Source organism: Crocuta crocuta, unplaced genomic scaffold, assembly GCF_008692635.1.
Source record: "Crocuta crocuta isolate KB4526 unplaced genomic scaffold, BGI_CrCroc_1.0 scaffold255, whole genome shotgun sequence".
Lineage (NCBI taxonomy): Eukaryota > Metazoa > Chordata > Mammalia > Carnivora > Hyaenidae > Crocuta > Crocuta crocuta.
Window position 1 is genome coordinate 580859 of NW_027530670.1, and position 20467 is coordinate 601325.

The 20467-nt window shown below is 37.4% G+C and overlaps 1 protein-coding gene across 2 annotated transcripts in view; it reads left to right on the forward strand.

The window, feature by feature from the left end:
• The window catches only part of SBF2 (SET binding factor 2), a 499779-nt gene that overhangs the window by 387787 nt on the left and 91525 nt on the right, over positions 1-20467 (forward strand). The gene's annotated exons all lie outside the window — the stretch shown is intronic.

The following is a 20467-nucleotide window of genomic DNA, read 5'->3' on the forward strand; positions in this document are numbered from 1 at the left end:
GGTGGTCCCGTGACTAGAGCCATCCGAATCGCATTGCTAAGTATGCATTGAGATCAGTGGGAAGTCAATATCTGGATGGAGTTCACGGAACAAAGTGTTCTAGAGAAAAACAAGTGAAGGGGAGGGAGAGGTTTCAAAAACAAAGAAATGAAAATTTTGTTCAGTTTGGTTCAGTCAAGAACTTGCTGAAGCATTTATGTGTCCATTTAATTTCCATTCATCTTTACATTTCTATAGCAGTTTCAGAATGTCATATTAAGGAGCTTAGAGTAATACTATTCTCTAGTCACAAAAAAGTATACAATAGCATACTCTTGAACAAGGCAGTGACGTGATTGTGTTTCAGAAACTTACAATGGTGTGGAAAAGTTTCAGGAGGATTTAAAGGTTAGATGAACAGAGACCGCATAGTAGGCTAGTATGACAGATAAGTGTTGATTACAATGCTTAAGGAGAGATCCACATGGGAAGTTATCTATAGCATGGTTTGCTTGTAGCAGGGGTTACAAACCAAATGACAACAGAGGCCAATAAATAATGCAAATGAGTTAAACAGGTTAAAGCAAGAACAAGTCTAATGAGGGCAGCCACCACTCAGCTCCATCAGTTGTCACCAGACAGGAATGCAGGAACATTATTATCACATCTTTCAACTTTTCAAGAGAAGCTGGAAGTTTAGCCTTTAAACAGAATCCCTTCATTTGTAAATGTTGGCTTAATTTTGTTTTAAACTCTAGATGGCTAAAAACAAAAACAAAAACAAAAACAAAACTACAGCCAGAAGCAGCTACTAGTGGAATGCCAGCTTTTACAGCCTGTAGCTTTTAGTTTCTTCTGGCTGTGATTCTTATAGTGTAGTATAGTAGGGAAAAGACCTAAGGATAGGAATTAGAAAACTTCTGGTGAAGTACATAACTTCTGATAACATAACTGAGAAAAGAATGGAAAATGCAAAACTCATGACTCTATTTGTGGGTAGCAAAAGCCAAGATTTTATTAACAACTTCTCCCTAAAGAGCACTTATAAATAGATTGCTCGTTTAGCTTAATTTTGCTTAGGTAGCATTGTTTCCTTCCTATTAGTCAGCATTGTTAGCATTTTTCAGAAATCATGGATTTGATGGAGACTTGTGGAGGAGCTGCTGAATTACAGAAGTTATTACAGCAGAAAATAAATTATGTGGTGCTATAAATACTTGACTCAGTGACTCAGCAAATTCCCTTTATGTCCAAAGGGAAACATGTTGTACCTAACTCATGAGGTCTGTTTTTAATTTCTTCAGCTTTGCAGTTGTCCCTGTTTGTCACTGACAGATTTTTACATGATGTGAGACACACAAAGATAAAGACAGATGACTTTCAGAAGGAGATTTAAGTATTGGGGAAATGAAAGCAGGGGCAAGGGGAACTTTCAGTCACTGGAGTGCTTTTGTATTGATGGCAGGGGATTACCAAGAAGTCAGAGAACCATCTGGAATGGCTGTGAGAAACTAGATAGTTTTATTATACTCTTGGTGACATTTCCAACTAATAAAATTTTAATGTTAGAAGCAAAACCCTAGAAAATATGCAATTAACTTATTTAGAATTCAACAAGCATTCTGTTTATCTCTAACACTCACATTTGGGGTACTTTAACCAGACATTTGAGTTGACGCCAAGGTGTGCCAGCGATGACTTCTGCCTTCAAAGGCTATTAGGAAAGAGACTATGTGTACATAAAAATTTTAAATTATTTATGTTTAATTGAATAATAGTTCAGTACTTTGTTTATAAAACCTAGTAAATTGTTGGTCTCTTAGTAAATATTTATTAGCATCTCTTAATGAGCAGGCAAAAATAGTACTATTTAGGAACTGATTTCATACATTTTCTTACATCTTGCATCTTGATTATTTTTTGTAATAAATATACTGACACTCATTATTATTATTAAATAAAGCATAATGGCAACTAAAATCTATCAAAAGCTCTTCCATCCTGTATAATTCCAAAAGGTTTTAACATTTCATTTCAGCATATTCTTGAATAAAAATAGCTAAATGTAAAATTAGAATGAAATAATTATTAGAGAAGTATAAACAAAATTCCATATAAGACAGTATCTTAGTCTGCTTGGGCTGCCATAACAAAATACAGTAGACCATGATTTAAACAGCAGATATACTTCTTATGATTCTGCAGTCTAGATATCCAAGATCAAGTTTCTGGCCAATTCAGTTTCTGATTAAGAACTTTCTTTCTGGCTTGCTACCTTCTTGCTATGTCTTTACATGATGTTTCCTCAGTGTATATATACAGTGAAAAAGAAAGGGAGGGAGGGAGGGAGGGAAAGGGGAAGAGGGGGAGAGAGAGAGTACTCTGTCTGGTATCTCTTCTTAGAATGACACTAATCCTATCATGTCAGGACTCTCCATCCCACCCCCCTCCTTAGGACCCCGTTTAATTTTAATTACTTCTTTCAAATACACCATACTGGGAGCTAGAGTTGCAACATACAAATTTTAGGAGGATACAACAGTCCATTCATAACAGATAGGAAATAGAGAGCAAGCAGGGAAAGCATTTTTAAAAGGTAGCATTTGAATAGGCCCTTGGAGAATGAGTAGGATTTTAACTATTAGAGATTGAAAGGAGAGATTCCAAGCGAAAGAAATGGCTTAACCAGTATCATGGCAATGAGGAAGCAAAGAGTATATTCAGCACACAGAGGAGTCAGCTCTTTCACCTGCAGGATGACATTTACACAAGTGAATAGTACTGAGGAAGTGAAGAGGATGTAGCCAAATTATTTTGTACCTTACAAAACATCATTTTCTGGTTTCAGCATTGCTCTAACTAGTTGTGTGACTTTGGTTATGGCCCTCTACTTCTGTGTGTCTCAGTATCCCATTTGTCAATGGAAAAATTACCTCTGGGGTTTCTTTTAATTTAATAAATCTGTACTTCAGGACAAGTAAGTGATTTAAGTTTAACAAGTATTGTGTGCTCGCATATGCCCATATATTTTCATATTTGTGCTCTTACACCAGCAGATGTGCACACTTCTGCAAGTGTTTTGATGATAGGCAGAAAAATCTGCTGCCACTTACCAATGTTGAATTGGGCTCCTCCCACCTCTGCATGAATTGGGAACCTTTCCCTGCATATTCCAGTGAGAGAATATGGACCTCCCAAGGAGAGCTGACCAGGCAAATTAGGCTAATATTTGGTTTCTCCAACCTTGTTCCATGCCCTATTTCAATTTCATTGGCTCTTTTATTTTCCCCCGCTTTGGACTTATGATTCTTTCATGACTGTCTTTTCTGCCTTATTGAGGAAACTTAATTTCAAAGCCTTCTGTCAATTCAGTTGTAGGCACCTGGATAAGGAAACCATAGACTCACAGGGTTATTTCCTTTTGAGTAAGAACTAGGCCTTAAGCTATAGGAATGAAACATGAACAGTAAAATTCTGTACAATAAATGGGCATAGAGCCTGGGGATAAGGTAGGGAGATGATTTTGTCGTGTTCCTAAAAGCCTTAGAAGTGGGAAATGATCCCCTGGAACTTAAAGACCACCTTCAGTCTTAGAACAGTTTAATCTAGCTTTACAACTATTTCTTCTTAACCCTGGACCTGTCTTGGTTATTTTTAGCCAAATAATTACTAACATTTACTTATTTTCTAGAATTCTAGGTTAGTTGTGGGCTTACCTATGCAAACTTAGATAACTTTGACCTAATCTATATGATTCAGTAGATAATTCTTCTTTCTGTGAAATGGCTCCTAGGTTAACAGCTTCTTCCTCATTGCAGAGGCTTAGTTTTAATGAGTCTTTACAACTTAAATAAGAAGCAGTAGAACTGAAGTTGAAGAAGAATTGTTTTCCTCAACAACAGCATATTTCTTTTCAAGCAATATATTTTCTTCCCCCACTATATATAGTCAGCTTATAATACTAAGTTTTGCTTCTCAAAAATAGGTTGGTCTACCTCTTTCACACATACATCCAAGTCAAGAAGGTGTTATCTTCATAATGAACTTAAGCTAGAGCTTAGGTGACTCACCTGAGAATATTCTATCAGTCAGAAACCGTTCAAGGTCCAACCCCGGTATTTACTGCTCTGTGGCCTCCACTTTGTGGAGGCACCACCTTAATGAATCACACTGACTGTCCGTCACTCATTCTCTCATGACCACAGTTTCAAAATAAACTTGGAAAATGGAGGCACTGAAGTAACAGTTGCAGTTACTTCACCCACTGTTGACTGTTCTATGGATGCAACCTACAATTTGAGTCTTTATTTGGTCGTTGACAAAGGCCTTAAAGTTTTGAGTCAAAACTTCAGTGAAATTCAGAAATGTAGGCCCCAAGATGTTGATTTTGTTGTTTATAGGAAATGCTTTCAAGACTTACTTTGCTTTTCATAGTTCTAACAAAATAATTTAATGTGTGTGTTTTGTTTTGGGGTGGGGTTTTTTGGGTGGTTTTTTGGTTGGGTTTTTTGTTTGTTTTTTGGGGGGTTTTTTGTGTTTTTTTTTCTCTCTGGAAAAGTTGAGTAGATGGAAACTATGAAAGGAAAAGATGTACTACAAAAGTGTAATTCAATAGTTCTGTGGTTTCTGCTTTCATCTAGTAAGAAGCAGAAAAATAGTATAAAGAAGAAGTCCATTTTTCTTAGATTATTGGTAATAAAATTCAAGTTAAAAATCAGAGTTTGCTGATTGTGTTTTTCCTCTGTATTCTCTTTCTCATCAGAATAATCTCTCAGGAATAGATAATATCTAAATTTAATCAGAAGATTTAACTGTAAAGTTTAATCATGCAAGGAAAGAAATGTGCCCTTCCAGGGGATACACCTTTGTAGGTTTATCCTAATACAGTAGTGACCTGTTATGTGCAGGTTAGAGCTGAATGGCCGTAGCCAGCTTTCTAGGTGCCTAGTCTGCCTTGCTGCCTCTGCAGGCCACTTAAACTGCTTACTGTTCTACCTAAGCAGGTGCTTATGTTTTTCCAAGATATCCATGACTTCCCACGTAGACTTTCAGCTATTTACTATGACCTTGTACAACTATGCTACTGTCTGCACTACGTCTTTGAGTCCCTGGCTGCTGCTACTGTTTATTAAATAGATATGAAGTGCCTATATGTAAGTGTTTTACATATTGAATCTTACCACCTCCTTGGGGCAGAGCTACACTTAAATGAAGTTAACAAGTATACCATAATCTTAGCTTTGCTTCCATAATGTATCTTCTGAATACCAGATAGTAGTAAATGACTACAGCTACTATTCATGACTGAGCCTATTTTTTTTCTTTTTTATTGTGGTAAAGATACATAATCCAAAATTTACCATCCTGACCATTTTTAAGTGTCCAGTCCAGTGGTATTCAATACATTCACATTGCTGTGCAGCCATTGTCACTGTACATCCCCATAACTCTTTTCAAGTTGTAAAGCTGAAACCCTGTACCTATTAAAAAATAATTCCCCATTCTTCTTCCCCCAGCCCCTGGCAACCATCATTATACTTTTTGTCTTTATGATTTTGACTATTCTAAGTAATACCTCATGTCAGTGGAATCATACAGTATTTATCTTTCTGTAACTGGCTTATTTCACTAATCATAGTGTCCTTAAAGTTTAGCCATGTTACAGCATATTGCAGAATTTCCTTCCTTTTTAAGGCTGAGTAGTATTCCATTAGTATGTGTATATCACATTTACTTATCCATTAATTAGTCGATGGACATTTGTGTTTCTTCCACAGTTTAGCTATTATGAATAATGCTGCTATGAACATGGGTATACAAATATCTTTTTGAGACTCTGCTTTCAGTTCTTTTGAAGTAGAAGTGCTAGATCATATGGTAATTATTTTTCTAATTTTTTGAAGAACCACAATATTGCTTTCCACAGTAGCTATACCATTTTACATTCCCACCAGCAGTGTACAACACTTCCTCTTCTTTACACCCTCACCAGCACTTGTCATTTTCTTGGGGGGGGGAGTTTTATTGATAAATAATTGACATACTTCACTGTATCAGTTTAAGACATATAGCATGATTTTTTTGTTTATGCATTTTTTAAATTTATTTTTTTAATGGAAGGATAGTTGAATAAATGTTACATTAGTGCCAGGTGTACAACACATTGATGCAGCAAGTCTGTATATTATGCTGTGTGCATCACAAGTGTAGCTACAATCTGTCACCGTATAACACTCTTACAATACCATTGACTATTATTCCTCATGCTGTATCTTTTATCCCTGTGAGTTACTCATTCCATAATTGGAATTCTCAATCTCCCATTCCCCTTCACTCATTTTACCCATTTCTCCCACCCTGTTTTCTGGATTTTTTTTATAGTACCTATCCTAATGGGTGTGAGGTGGTATTTTGGTTAAGTGCTAAAGCAAAAAAAGCAACCTGATAATATATATTTCACTGTAGTTTTGATTTCCATTTGCCTTATGATTAGTGAGGCATCTTTTCATAGGTTTATTGGGCATTTGTTTATCTTCTGTGAAGAAATGTCCACTCAAGTCCTTTGTCCATTTTTGAATCAGGGTGAGGTTTGTTATTTTTGAGTCTTAGAACTTCTCTATATATTCTGAATATTAATCAGAGATAATATTCATAATTAATATATAAATTAGCATTTGTAATTTTATAAGAATATGGTTATCATATATGATTTACAAATACTTTCTCTCATTCTGTAGGTTGCCTTTTTACTCTGCAAATAGTATCTTTTGGAACACAAAATTTTTATTATTTCTTTTGTTTGTTTGTTTACTTTGAGAGAGAGGCAATGAGCAGGGGAGAGAAAGAGAGATGGGGGGAGAGAGAGAGAATCTCTCAGATTCTGCACTGTCAGCATGGAGCCCAACATAGGGCTCGAACACATCAACCATGAGATCATGACCTGAGCTGAAACCAGGAGCCAGACACTTAACTGACGGAGCCACCAGGCACCCCTTTTGATGCAAAATATTTTAATTTTCATGAAGTACAATTTGTCTGTTTTTCCTTTTGTTGTTCTGCATTTAGTATCATATCCAAGAAATCATTGCCAAATCCAATTTGTACTAATCCCCCCCACTTTAGACCTTAGTGGCACACTATAAAAACTGCTTAAATCAATAGTGATTGATTTAAGTCACTGAAAATATACCCCAAGTCCTAGAAAGGTAGGCTTCCTTTAATCTCTGATAACGTGGAATCCAAGAAGTATAAGCTATTTTCAGAGTGGCTAACCTATTATTTTTATCCAGGAACAATATTCATTTTCATCAGAGGATAAATAAAGGTTACTTTAGAACATGTGCTATTTGGGGTAAATATATAGCCTCTTTGTATTTGTCACTTCATCTCTGGAATCTGCCAAGCCGGAAGGGCCTGAACATCGGAACCATTAGTTAATGCCTCTTCCACCCTCATTCATTGTACAATTGCCTTGTTTTGAATTTGCAGCTGTCCCACTCTCTGATCATAATGTATTATCCTTTTAATATATGCTAGATTTGATTTGTTAAAATTGTGTTTAGAATTTTTGCATCTGTATTCATGCAGCATATTGATAATAATTTTGTAATGTCTTCTGGCTTTGTAAACAGAGATAACACACATAGAATGAGTTGAGAGGCATTCAGTCTTCTTTAATTATTTTGAAGAGTTTGTGTTGAATTGGTGCAGGTTCCTTCTTAAATGTTTGAGAGAGTTTTCAGTGGACCCATTTGTGTTGGAGGCTTTCTTTGTGAGACTTTTTACTACAATTTCAATGTCTCTAATAGATAGGGGCCTCAAGTTATGTTTCCTCTTGAGTGAGGTTTGGTAGTTTGTATCTTAAGGAGTTTGTCCATTTCATCTAAGTAGTCAATATTATTGACATAAAGTTGTTCATGATATTTCTTAATGATTTTTTAAGGTATCTGTAGAATCGGGGCACCTGGGTGGCTTAGTCGGTTAAGCATCCCTTTTGCTCGGGTCATGATCTCGGGGTTCGTGGGTTCGAGCCCCACGTTGGGCTCTGTGCTGACTGCCAGCTCAGAGCCTGGAGCGTCTTTCAGAGTCTGTGATTCCCTCTCTCTCTGACCCTCCCCTGCTCACGCTGTCTCTCTCTCTCTCTCTCTCCTAGAAATAAACAAAAACATTTTTAAAAATAAATAAATAAAATAAAGTAAAATATCTGTAGAATCTTTAGTAATGTTACTTGTGACATTGGTAATTTTGTCTATTTCCAGTCAGTCCAGCTAAAGGTTTATTAATTTTATGAGTCTCAAACAACCAGCTTTTGGTTTTATTGGTATATTTTATTTTTCTATTTTCTGTTTCACTGATGATTGCTGTAATCTTAATTCCCTTCTTTTGCTTGCTTTGACTTTAATTTGCTTTTTTTTCCCTAATTTTTCTAAGTATAAGCTGAGGTCATTTATTTGAGACTATTTTTCTTTTCTAACACAGGCATTTAGTGCTATAAATCTTCCCCCAAAAAAAGGGTTAGTGCCATCCCACAAATTCTGATATGTTTTCACTTTCATTTAGTGCACAGTACTTCCTAATTTCCCCCTTTTTTCTTCTTTGATCCATGAATTATTTAGTTTCCAAATTTGGAGATTTTTCCAGCTAACCTTCTGTTATTGATTTCTTTTTTCTTTTTTTTAGTTTAAATTCAAGTTAGTTAACATACAGTATTGTTTTTGGGAATCCAGTGATTCATCACTTACATATGATACCCAGTGCTCATCCCAACAAGTGCCCTCCTTAATGCCCATCACCCAGTTTGCCCATCCCCCCTCCTCCCCTCTAGAAACCCCCAGTTTGTTCTCTTTATTTAAGATCTTGTCTTTTATGATTTGCCTCCCTCTGATTTTATCTTATTTTTCCTTCCCTTCCTCTTTGTTCATCTATTACGTTTCTTAAATTCCACATATGAGTGAAATCATATGATATTTGTCTTTCTCTGCCTGATTTATTTCACTTAGCATAATACACTTCTAATTTAATTCCATTTTGGTCAGAGAATATATTCTGTGTGATTTGAATCCCTTTAAAAATATATACATGTATATTTTAATTTTTAAATTTTATTTAAATCCAAGTTAGTTAACATAGAGTGTAATAATTATTTCAGGAGTAGAATTTAGTGATTCATCTCTTGTATATAGCATCCAATACTCACCCCAACAAATGCCCTCCCTAAGACATTTTATCACCCACAATGCAGGTTTTCTTAGTAAATGTTTTGTATGCACTTGCAAAGTATGGATATTTTGCTATTGTGCTATTAAAAAGTCAAGTCAGGTTAAGTTATTGATAATATATCCTTCCTGATTTTTTGTTTATATTTCTAGTATTTAGAGAGATTAAAATCTCCAACTATAGTTGTGTATTTATTTCTCCTTGCATTTCTGTCAGATTTCATTCATGTATTCTAAGGCTTTCTTACCCGATACATAAATACTTTGGGTTTTATGTCGTCTTGATTAATTAATCCTTTACCATTATCAAATTATTTGCACTAATATTCTTTACTTTGAAATCTAAATCATCTTCTATTAACATAGCCACTCCAGTTTTCTTTTGACTAGTGTCAGCATACTATATCATTTTTGTCTTTTTTTAAGTAAGCTTGTATTTTAGAGTATTTGCACATTTACCAAAAGTTGCAAAGGCAGCATAGTTTCCACACATCCTCACCCAACTCCTCTTGTCAACAACCTTTTTCTAATGTTTTATTGAGATATAATTCACATGCTATGTACAATTCATCCATTTAAACTATACAGGTCAGTGGTTTTTATATATTTTCTTCCATCACAATTTTAAAAAAATTTCTTTAATATAGTTGACACAGTGTTATTAGTTTCAGGTGTATACCACAACCCATTTTAAAACATGTTCGTTACCACAAAAAGAAACACCATAGCCATTAGTTGTCACTACCCATTCCACCATTCCCTGAGCCTTGTGCTATCACTAATCTACTTTCTGCCTCTGTGGATTTGCCTGTTCTGGACATTTCATTTGTATGAATGAAATTTTACAACATATGATATTTCATGACTGGCTTCTTCGACTTAGCATAAGTTACCAAGTTTCATCCATGGTATAGCATGTATCAGTATCTCATATCTTTTCTTGCCACATAATATTACATTGCAAGTATGTACCATATTTTATTCATCATTTGATGAATATTTGAGTTGTTTCCTTTTTTTAATTATCATTCATATGCCATAAAAATCACTTTTTTAAAGTGTGAGGGGGCTTTTCCTTCTCTAAGAAGTATGGAATTTTAGCTTATCGGTTCTTCAAAATTTGCCACTGCTTATAAATCCACTTTATGACTTCTAAAATTTTATTACCCTCACTGATCTTTTGTCTTTTTTTTTCTCATTCTCTTTGCTCTTATATGTTTTCCCATTTTTTTCTTTTGTTGTCATTTCAATGGGGTTTGAGGAACAAAACACTGTTCAGTCTGCCACACTTTTTTTTCTTTTTTTTAATTTTTGAGAGAGAGAGAGCGTGAGTCCACGGGTGAGGGACAGAGGAGAGAGGGTGATCCAGAATACAAAACAGGCTCCAGGCACTGAGCTGTCAGAACAGAGGCCAACATGGGGCTGGAACCCATGGACTGTAAGATCATAAACTGAGCAGAAATTGGACGCTTAAGCAGCTGAGCTACCCAGGTGCCCATAATCTGCCATATTTAATAAAAAGATCCCTTAAAATTATTTTTGAAGAAGGAAAATAAATTGTCAAAATTCTACTACTTTTACTTCATTTTCATTTTGCCTTTTTCCTCCCATTCTTCGTGTACTTATGGATATAATCATAGCATATTTGGCTGATTTTCTTATTTCTTTTTTTGTTTAATGTTTTATTTATTTCTAGGAGAGAGAGAGAGAGAGACAGCGTGAGCAGGGGAGGGTCAGAGAGAGAGGGAGTCACAGACTGAAACAGGCTCCAGGCTCTGAGCTGGCAGTCAGCACAGAGCCCGACGCGGGGCTCGAACCCACGAACCGCGAGATCATGACCTAAGCGAAAGTCGGACGCTTAACCGACTAAGCCACCCAGGCGCCCGTTGGCTGATTTTCTTAAATGTAGCATAAGTACTTTATTCATATGCACATCACCATATAACTCCTTTAATGGCAGCATAATATTCTTTTGTTTTAATAATGTTCTGTCATTTACCTAACCTTTCTTCTCCATCGTTAGACATTAAAACTGCTAACTGTGGAGAGGTATAGCTATTAAAGATAATACCATAAAGAAAAAACTTTTGTTGAGCTTTTGGGGCATCTGCAAGTACACATAGTGAGATCTGTGACTCACCAAATTCCTCAATTTCCAGTGCAGGGACCTGTGGATGCTTTTCTTCTTCAGTTCATTTTGTAGTTACACCTCAGAATAAACACCTTGATGTGTACCTACTCGCTTCTTTGCTGACTGTGTTCTCCCTGTCAGGCCCTTAATCTTCCAGGTTTACAGTGCTGTTATAAACAACATTATTAGGTGCATCAGTCATTACATGTGGAGTTCTTATCTCTCCATATAGATTATAAGCACTTTGTAGGCAGAGGTCCCATAGTGCTTGGTATTGAGTTAATGAAAAGAACAAGTTTACAGTAAACACTTATGGATAGATTTTTTTGGTTTGTTCCTAAGTAGGTTTAAGAATAGTTAAATACATTTTAAGATCCATGCATTCAGAGGTGCCTGGGTGCCTCAGTTGGTTAAGTGTCTGACTCTTGATTTTAGTTCAGGTCATGATCTTGCAGTATGAGTTCAAGCCCGGCATCAGGCTCCATGCTGACAGTGTGGAACCTGCGTGGGATTTTCTCCCTCTCTCTGTCTTTCCCATGCTCGCTCTCTCTCTCTCTCTCTCTCTCTCTCCCCCCCCCCTCAAAATAACCAATCTTAAAAAAAATCCATGAGTTCATAAAAATATGAATAAGAAAAAAAGTGATCAACTGTGATGGATGCTAGAGAATAATGCATTGTTTTAAAATCTGATAAATGAAGGAGTAAGATCTTGTATTTATCCAGTACAGATTACATGTTCAGGTCACCAAACAGTTGATGAGGGGGAAGTTTCTCTTTATAGAAATACTCTAATAAATGAGGAAATAATGCTAGAATGAGAATATCACTATTTGATTATTCCTAGACCATAAACAACCTTTAACATCACAAAAAAAAAAAAGACAACTATATATAGTAATACCATCCATGAAGTATTCTTGCCAAACAATGAAGCCTGAATCCACTCAAACCTCTAGATCCAACTGCCAGTTTTCAGGAAACACAGAAGGCAAAAGAGTATGTCATATGACACCACTGGGATGTAGTCAACAACCACCAGACTAATGTAAACTATTGGATAAATGATCCAGTTTCTTCAACAAGTAGATTGCAAGTGAGAGGGAAAGTAAGAGAGAGGGGGGCACCTGGGTGGCTCAGTCAGTGAAGCATCCAACTGTTGATTTCAGCTCAAGTGATGATCTCACAGTCATGGAATAAAGCCCCACATCAGGCTCTGCACTAAGCAGGCAGCCTGCTTAATATTTTCTCTCTCTCCCCCTCTGTCCTTCCCCCAGGCTTGCATTCTCTCTCTCTCTCCCCGCCCCCCCAAAAAGCAAACAAAAACAGAAAAGAGAAAGAGATAGGTGGTAGAGGAACCTATAGATTAAAACTTAACTCAGAGATATAAACTAATAGTAATATATGGACCATATTTGGGTCCTTCCTGAATCAAACAAACTAATTGTGGGGGGAAAAACAACTTTTAACATTTATAAGGTAATAAAAATTCAAAAAATACTAGCTGTTTGATGTTAAAGAATTATTTTTTTAATAGTGGATTTGCAAAAGATTTGCATACAGTAATTCCTCACTGGAAAAATAGCCAGTGAATCAATAACCCAAAAAAGTTTATTTGTACAGAAGCAGTGGGAATTAATTATCATATTTCTTAGGCCTCTCTCAAGTATTTCCAGGCACTATTAAATGGTACTGAAACCAATAATCAACGTTGACACTTGACATGTGTGATAATGTTTATACACTATTATTTAACATTAGCAAAGAGTTGAAAACAATACAAATGTCCATTCACAGGAGCAAGGAAATGCTACATATTAATGTAATGGAATTCCATACAGTAGTTAAGTTGTGCACTAATTAAGAAACTGGATTCTGGGTTTGAAACTGGTAAGAAACTGCCTGGATTTGAATCCAACTCTAGTTCTAGCACTTCTTGGCAGTTTTCTCTTGGACAAGATACGTGACTTCTCTGTGCCTCAGTTCTTTCACCTTTAAAACAGGGGTAAAAATCTCAGTGAATCATAAGGTTGCATAAGGAGTAAGTAAGTTGATAAGTATACATAGTGAAAGATAAATATAGATTAATAATTATTATTATATATTATTACCTGAATAAGTCTAGCATCATAATATATGAAAAAACAAACTTCAGAAGAAAACACAATATGGTACTATTTATATAAAGTTTAAAAACCTGGGGGTACCTGGGTGGCTCAGTTGGTGAAGCATCTGACTTTGGCTCAGGTCATCATCTCAGAGCTTGTGAGTTCAAGCCCCACTTTGGGCTCTGTGCTGACAGCTTAGAGCCTGGATCCTACTTTGAATTCAGTCTCTCTCTCTGCCCCTCCTTCACTTGTGCTCACTCTTTCTCAAAAATAAATAAACTCTAAAATTAAAATAGAAGTTGTGTTTAAAAACCTGCAGAGGGGCGCCTGGGTGGCTTAGTCGGTTGAGCGTCCGACTTTCGCTTAGGCCATGATCTCGCGGTTCGTGGGTTCCGGCCCCGCGTCGGACTCTGTGCTGGCAGCCAGCTCAGAGCCTGGAGCCTATTTCAGAGTCTGTATCTCCCTCTGTCTCTGACCCTCCGCTGCTCACACTGTCTCTCTCTCTCTCTCTCCTAGAAATAAATATTAAAAAATAAATAAATAAATACAAACCTGCAGAAAAAAAAAAAGGAAAGGAGGAGATTTGGATACTATCTTGTATTTTTAAGAGTGCCAAACCCAGGCGAAGGACTTGACAATAAGCTTGTATTTTGTTCCTACTAGTTTTTGAACCACAAAGGAATAAAAATTGATGTGACATCTGATCTCTTAATATTTACTGAGCAACCTAATACAGATATTCATTAGAAGAATAAGTGGTTATGGACACCTGGGTGACCCAGTCAGTTAAGCATCCACCTCTTGATTTTGGCTTAGGTCATGATTTCACTGTTCGTGGGATCGAGCCCCACATTGGGCTCTGCACTGACAGCACGAAACCTGCTTGGGATTCTCTCTCTGCCCTTCCCCGGTTTGTTTGTATATGCCAACATGTATACTCTCTGTCTTTCAAAATAAATAAATAGGGACACTTACTGGTGTGGCTCTGTCGGTTAAGCGTCTGACTTCAGCTCAGGTCACGATCTCATGGCTCATGATTTTGAGCCTCACATGTCAGCTTGGAGCATGGAGCCGGCTTGGGATTCTCTCTCTCTGCCCCTCTCCAGCTTGCGTGTGCATGCTCACATGCACACACTCTCTCTCTTTCAAAATAAACACATAGGGACACCTGGGTGGCTATCAGTTAAGCAGCTGACTTCAGCTCATGTCATGATCTCATGGCTCGTGAGTTCAAGCCCCACACATCAGCTTTGAGCTTGGAGCCTGGAGCCTGGAGCCTGCTTGGGATTCTCTCTCTCTCTCTCTCTCTCTCTCTCTCTCTCTCTGCCCCTCTCCAGCTTGTGTGTGCATGCTCACACACGCACTCTCTCTCTTTCAAAATAAATAAATAGGGACCCCTGGGTGGCTGTCAGTTAAGCATCTGACTTCAGCTCAGGTCATGATCTCATGGCTTATGAGTTCAAGCCCCACACATCAGCTTAGAGTTTGGAGCCTGGAGCCTGTTTGGGATTCTCTGTCTCTGCCCCTCCCCAGCTTGTGTGTGCATGCTTACACTCACACTCTCTCTCTTTCAAAATAAATAAATAGGAACACCTGGGTGGCTGTCAGTTAAGCATCTGACTTCAGCTCAGGTCATGATCTCATGGCTTGTGAGTTCAAGCCCCACACATCAGCTTAGAGCTTGGAGCTTGGACCTGTTTAGGATTCTCTCTCTTTGCCCCTCCCCAGCTTGTGTGTGCATGCTCACATGCACACTCTCTCTTTCAAAATAAATAAATAGGGACGCCTGGGTGGCTTAGTCAGTTAAGCATCTGACTTTGGCTCAGGTCATGATCTCACAGCTCATGAGTTCAAGCCCCACGTGTCAGCTCCGAGTCTGGAGTCTGTGTCTCCACAGACTCTGTGGAGTCTGTGTCTTCAGATTCTGTGTCTCCCTCTCTCTTTCTGTCCCTCCCCTGCTGGTTCATTCTCTCTCTCTCTCTCTCTCTCTCTCTCTCTGTCAAAAATAAACATTTAAAGAAAACAAATAAATTTTTTTAAAAAGAAGGATAAATGGTTAAAGACTTCAGTGCTGTTGTTCCAACTACTGAAATTGGCACATCAAATGAATATACTGGTAGCTAAAACATGGAAAGAGCCTAAGTGTCCATCAACGGACGAATGGATCAAGAAGATGTGGTTTATCTATACCATGAAATACTACATGGCAATGAGAAAGAATGAATTCTGGCCTGTGTAGCAACCTGGATGGACCTTGAGGGTGTTATGCTTAGCGAAATAAGTCAGGCAGAGAAGGACAAATATCACATGTTTGCACATATAGGAGGATTAGGAGGAACTTAACTGAGGACCATGGGGGAGAAGAAGGGGGGAAATGGTGGGGGAAAGGGAGAGAGGCAAACCATGAGAGACTCTTGAATGCTGAGAAACAAACTGAGGACTGATGGATGTGGGGGGGGAGAGGAGAGATGGGCATGGAGAAGGACACTTGTGGGGATGACACTGGGTGTTATATGGAAACCAATTTGACAATAAGCTATTTGTAAAAAAAAACAAAAAAGAGAAAATACTGGTGAATGAATATAATTCTTGTGCAGAAATTGTGTGCCTGGATCTTCTAAGTAATCCAGGAGAGGTTTAGACCATTATGGAATTGAGTTTACTTGCACTATTCAATCTTAGAGTATCAGGTAGTAGAACAGAAAAAATTATAGTTGATTCTCACAATCACCTTTTTTTAAGTCTTTGGATTATTTACCATTCTGTAAATTGCACTGACTAGTGCACACAGGATCCTATATACTCATTATTTATAAGCTACTCTTTTTCTGCCCCTCCTGAGTTGTATGTTTACAAAGAGTTTGTTGTGTTTTTCTCAGTTACATAGTTTAATTAAATATTGCATAAGCCAATGAAATATAAATTGTATACTTTGAGAAGCATCAATAAGGGATAAAATGAAACCTATGATATAATCCCGATCAGGCCAGTGTAGAATCATAAAAGGAGTGGTTGGCATCGTCCCAAACTGTGCCGCGAAGTGTGGTGTATTCCAGGATCAGAGGTAGGTTGGAAATACCCAGGAACTTAAACAGTGAATCTTTGTATTCTGCATTATTCTTTAAGACCATTACATGTTTATGGAATCAGTCCTACCAACTAGCTTTTCTTTACTGAAATCTGGTTTCCCTCTGAGCCCCCTAATTGGTTCCTTGGGCCTGGAGAACAAGCATGTCTAGCCAGACAGACTTTAGACCGGCCCCTCATACTGATACCTTACCTTTCCCTTGACCAACGGGTCTCTGAGATGATTTGTGTCCATTTATTTAGATTTGAATCTGTCCTGCTGGTTGATGAGCCTGGTAATTTTATTTTCTACACCCTATCCCATGCTGAGTTTCCTTTGAATGCTTTGTGGAAAATGAATAGCATTGTTTATTTAACCTAGTACCTTCAGGGCTCTTGTTTTTTTCTAGAAAAGGAAGGAAATTAACATATTCTTAAACATCTCATTAAATTGCATGGCAAAATATCACTTGTTTCTTTAGGACAGAATCATAAAAAATATTAGGAAATGTGAAATAAATATTGTTGCCAAAATTGAAGAGAAAGAGAAATGTCATTTGACAACAACATTCCCTACCATGACCACCACCACCACCACCATTACACCCTCAGTGTGGATTGAGTCTCAGCTTTGTACAAAACCAAAAGTCATGGTCATGAAGTTGGTATATGGGCCAGTTTGAGAAACGATCTTAGGAAAGTTTTCTCTTCAACGAAGTGATTAGAATCAGGAGATAGTTTCATAGATAAGTGCTTATTTTCTTTGTTTACAACTACAATTGTCATAGAATATAGTGAATTGGAGACTCTAAACAATCTCTTTGTATCCTTCTCTAGATAACTATAGTATAGTTTTGTGGAATATCTTAATTTTTATATCTTACAGAAATGATATTGAACAGTAGAAAACCTTATTTTTCATCCCATCTCTTCTACTCATCCTGCTGTATGACCTTGAGAAAATCCATGCTTTTTGTAGGGTCTCACAAATATACAGTGAAGACATGCAGTATTCACCTTACCACCAGCTAGACTACAGAGCTCTATTTTTGCAGTTCCTATCTAAAGTCCTGATGGAATGTAGGCAGAGTAAGGTGCTACTGCCCTCTGCTGGTCCTAAGAACACACCTGCCCATCAGCGCATTGGCCCTGCCCATCTTCATAGTGAGGCACACCGGCCCCTTGCCTGTGGTTGGAAAGACATTGCAGGAAACCACAAAGAAAGGAGGCAGGTTTCATATTTGGAAAAATAATAATATTTGAAGTATTTGGGAATTAATGCTTTATTATGGATATATCAGATGCCATAGCCTTGTGTGACTGCCTTGCCACCAAAAAGTATCACTTTGTCCTGATACAGTTTCTCACCTGGTAAACAAGTTGTGGGTTTTGACACTTTGAGCCACTGTCACTTTGTTTTACACCGTTTTTCTGTCTTGAATATATACAGGCCACTTTTGTTTGGAAGATTTAGGAGAAATTTTGCATATTCATTTTTAGTTTATGAATAAATAGGAAGATTATAATTGATATGTGCCAAGGAAGGTGAATATGCAGCGTCAGTAAGAAAAATGCTAGAAAAGAAAGGCAGTGCTTCGTTATGCTCTCAGATCCCTAGGGAGCTCTGTCAAGCTGAAATAGGAGATCTAAATAATAATAGCTTTTTTGGTGTGTTGATGATCCTAAAAGTACTTTGTGTGAGAAACTGATAAGGATTTGCTAAGAGCTCTGCTTTTCTGCGCTCATCTATATAAATTTCAGAACTCCCAAATTTAAAAATTTTAAGAGCTGCTGTTTATTACTTTGTGTTTGTAAAAAGTGGTGCTGCTTCTGTCTATACTTACAGGAAAGGCAACTGAGAATTATGCTTTTATCTTGTTTGAATTTCATGCCTTTAAAATCCATTTCTTTTTTTTTTTTTTATGTTTATTCATTTTTGAGACAGAGAGAGACAGAGCGTGAGCCATGGAGAGGCAGAGAGAGGGAGACACAGAATCCAAAGCAGGCTCTGGGCTCTGAGCTCTCAGCACAGAGCCTGACATGGGACTGGAACTCACAAACTGTGAGATCATGACCTGAGCCAAAGTCAGATGCTTAACTGACTGAACCACTCAGGCATCTCTAAGATCCCTTTCAAAATAGGTCTGTGTGTGCACTACTACTGAGATCATTGTTAGTCCTCAGAGTGCTGTGGAGCAAAACAAAAAGCTCAACCTACATCCCATGTGTCTATAAGCAGTGTACAGGAGGATCATGGGATTTACATAGTCTGTGGCTTCTGCTTACATATTCACAGAACCATACACATTTTGCCCATGATTCCGCATTGATAGATGGTAACTGTGTTTTTGGTGGTTTTTGTTTTTTGGGGTTTTTTTATTTTTGGTAACTGTGTTTTAAAGAAGTTTATAGGCATTATGAAGATCAACAGTGATCCTTATGCAGCTTCCCATCAGAGAACTCTTGATTTTTGTTTTACAGCCAATCTCAACTTATAGCCACCTGATTGGGAGTTATGATCATCACCTCAGTAGCAGTACAATAGTCCTATCTGGAAAGGAACTTACACATGAGATGCAGAAATACATAGACTGTAATAGCCAAAATCACAGCCATCCCGCTTCCAACTAAATAGGCCCTACATTTTGTGGTATGCATGGTACCTATTCCAGTTCTAGGTTTAGTTTGCTCTAGACCAAGAAGGAAATTCCCATGTATTAAGAATATCATTTTTACCAGGTATCTTGTTCATCTGTTATGCATCCCTAAGAAATGAAATAACTTTTGCTACATAACTGATATATATATGATTATATATATAATATAACATTATATATATAATTTTAATACCATTCTTCAATGTCCAACATTCCAATAGAAGAGAAGTCAGCTTATGAAACTACTTTAAAAGAAAACATGTTATCAGAAACTTTAGTTATACTCACTGAAAACAGATAAATAACCTCAGTTCCGAAAAAAAAAATGGACAAAAAAATGTCTGTTGAGAATATTACCTGCTGTTTTCTGAGAAATTATGGATTAAAAAATTTTTGAAACATCTTTAACCTTTAGAGATGAAAGCCAGTAGCTATGGAAAGATGATTTAAATCATTAACTGGAATTGACAATATGAATCATATGTGAAAATAAAAATACAATGTTACTTAAAATCATATCAGACCCGGGGCGCCTGGTGGCTTAGTCGGTTAAGCGTCCGACTTTCACTCAGGTCATGATCTCGCGGTACGTGGGTTCGAGCCCCGCATCGGGCTCTGTGCTGACTGCCAGCTCAGAGCCTGGAGCCTGTTTCGGTCTGTGACTCCCTCTCTCTCTGACCCTCCCCTGCTCACGCTGTCTCTCNGATGCATAGGAGCACATGTACCCCAATGCTCATATGTTTTTTACAAGACAGTTTGATATACAAAAAAAAGCAGGGTCTTTGGAACCAAACAAACTTTGGGCTTGAAAACCGGTTTTACTGCTTATGTAATTTGTTGTTTTACTTGGCTTTAGGCAGTTATGTAAACCTCCCTGAACTTCTGTTTCCTCTTCTTTAAATTAGCAATAATAAGGTACATCTTATATTTAGTATTAAGTGAGATATGTAAATATTTATGAAGTACCTCAAGTGCCTGCAGAGTTATTTTTCCTTCCTTCTATTGTAAATCACAGAGTAAGGTTTACTCTTCTTTGAAGCCCAACAGGAAGTCTTGGAAAAGAAGGTTTGGTTTGAGATTACCTTCCCATGACCAGTCTTGGTTACCAGAAAATGCCCTTGAAGTACAGGACATTCTGCTAGGGAGTATGTGAGGCAGGCAGGAGTCTCGGTGGGGAGGTAATGGTCTAAAGTTACCAGTAGGGAGGGTGTAATTCTTCTTGAGTCCCAAATGCATGATATGCCCTCATTCTGTATGTAAGGCCACGCTATAAGCTCACTCACGTTTTAATTAATGCCCCCCCCAAATGTACTC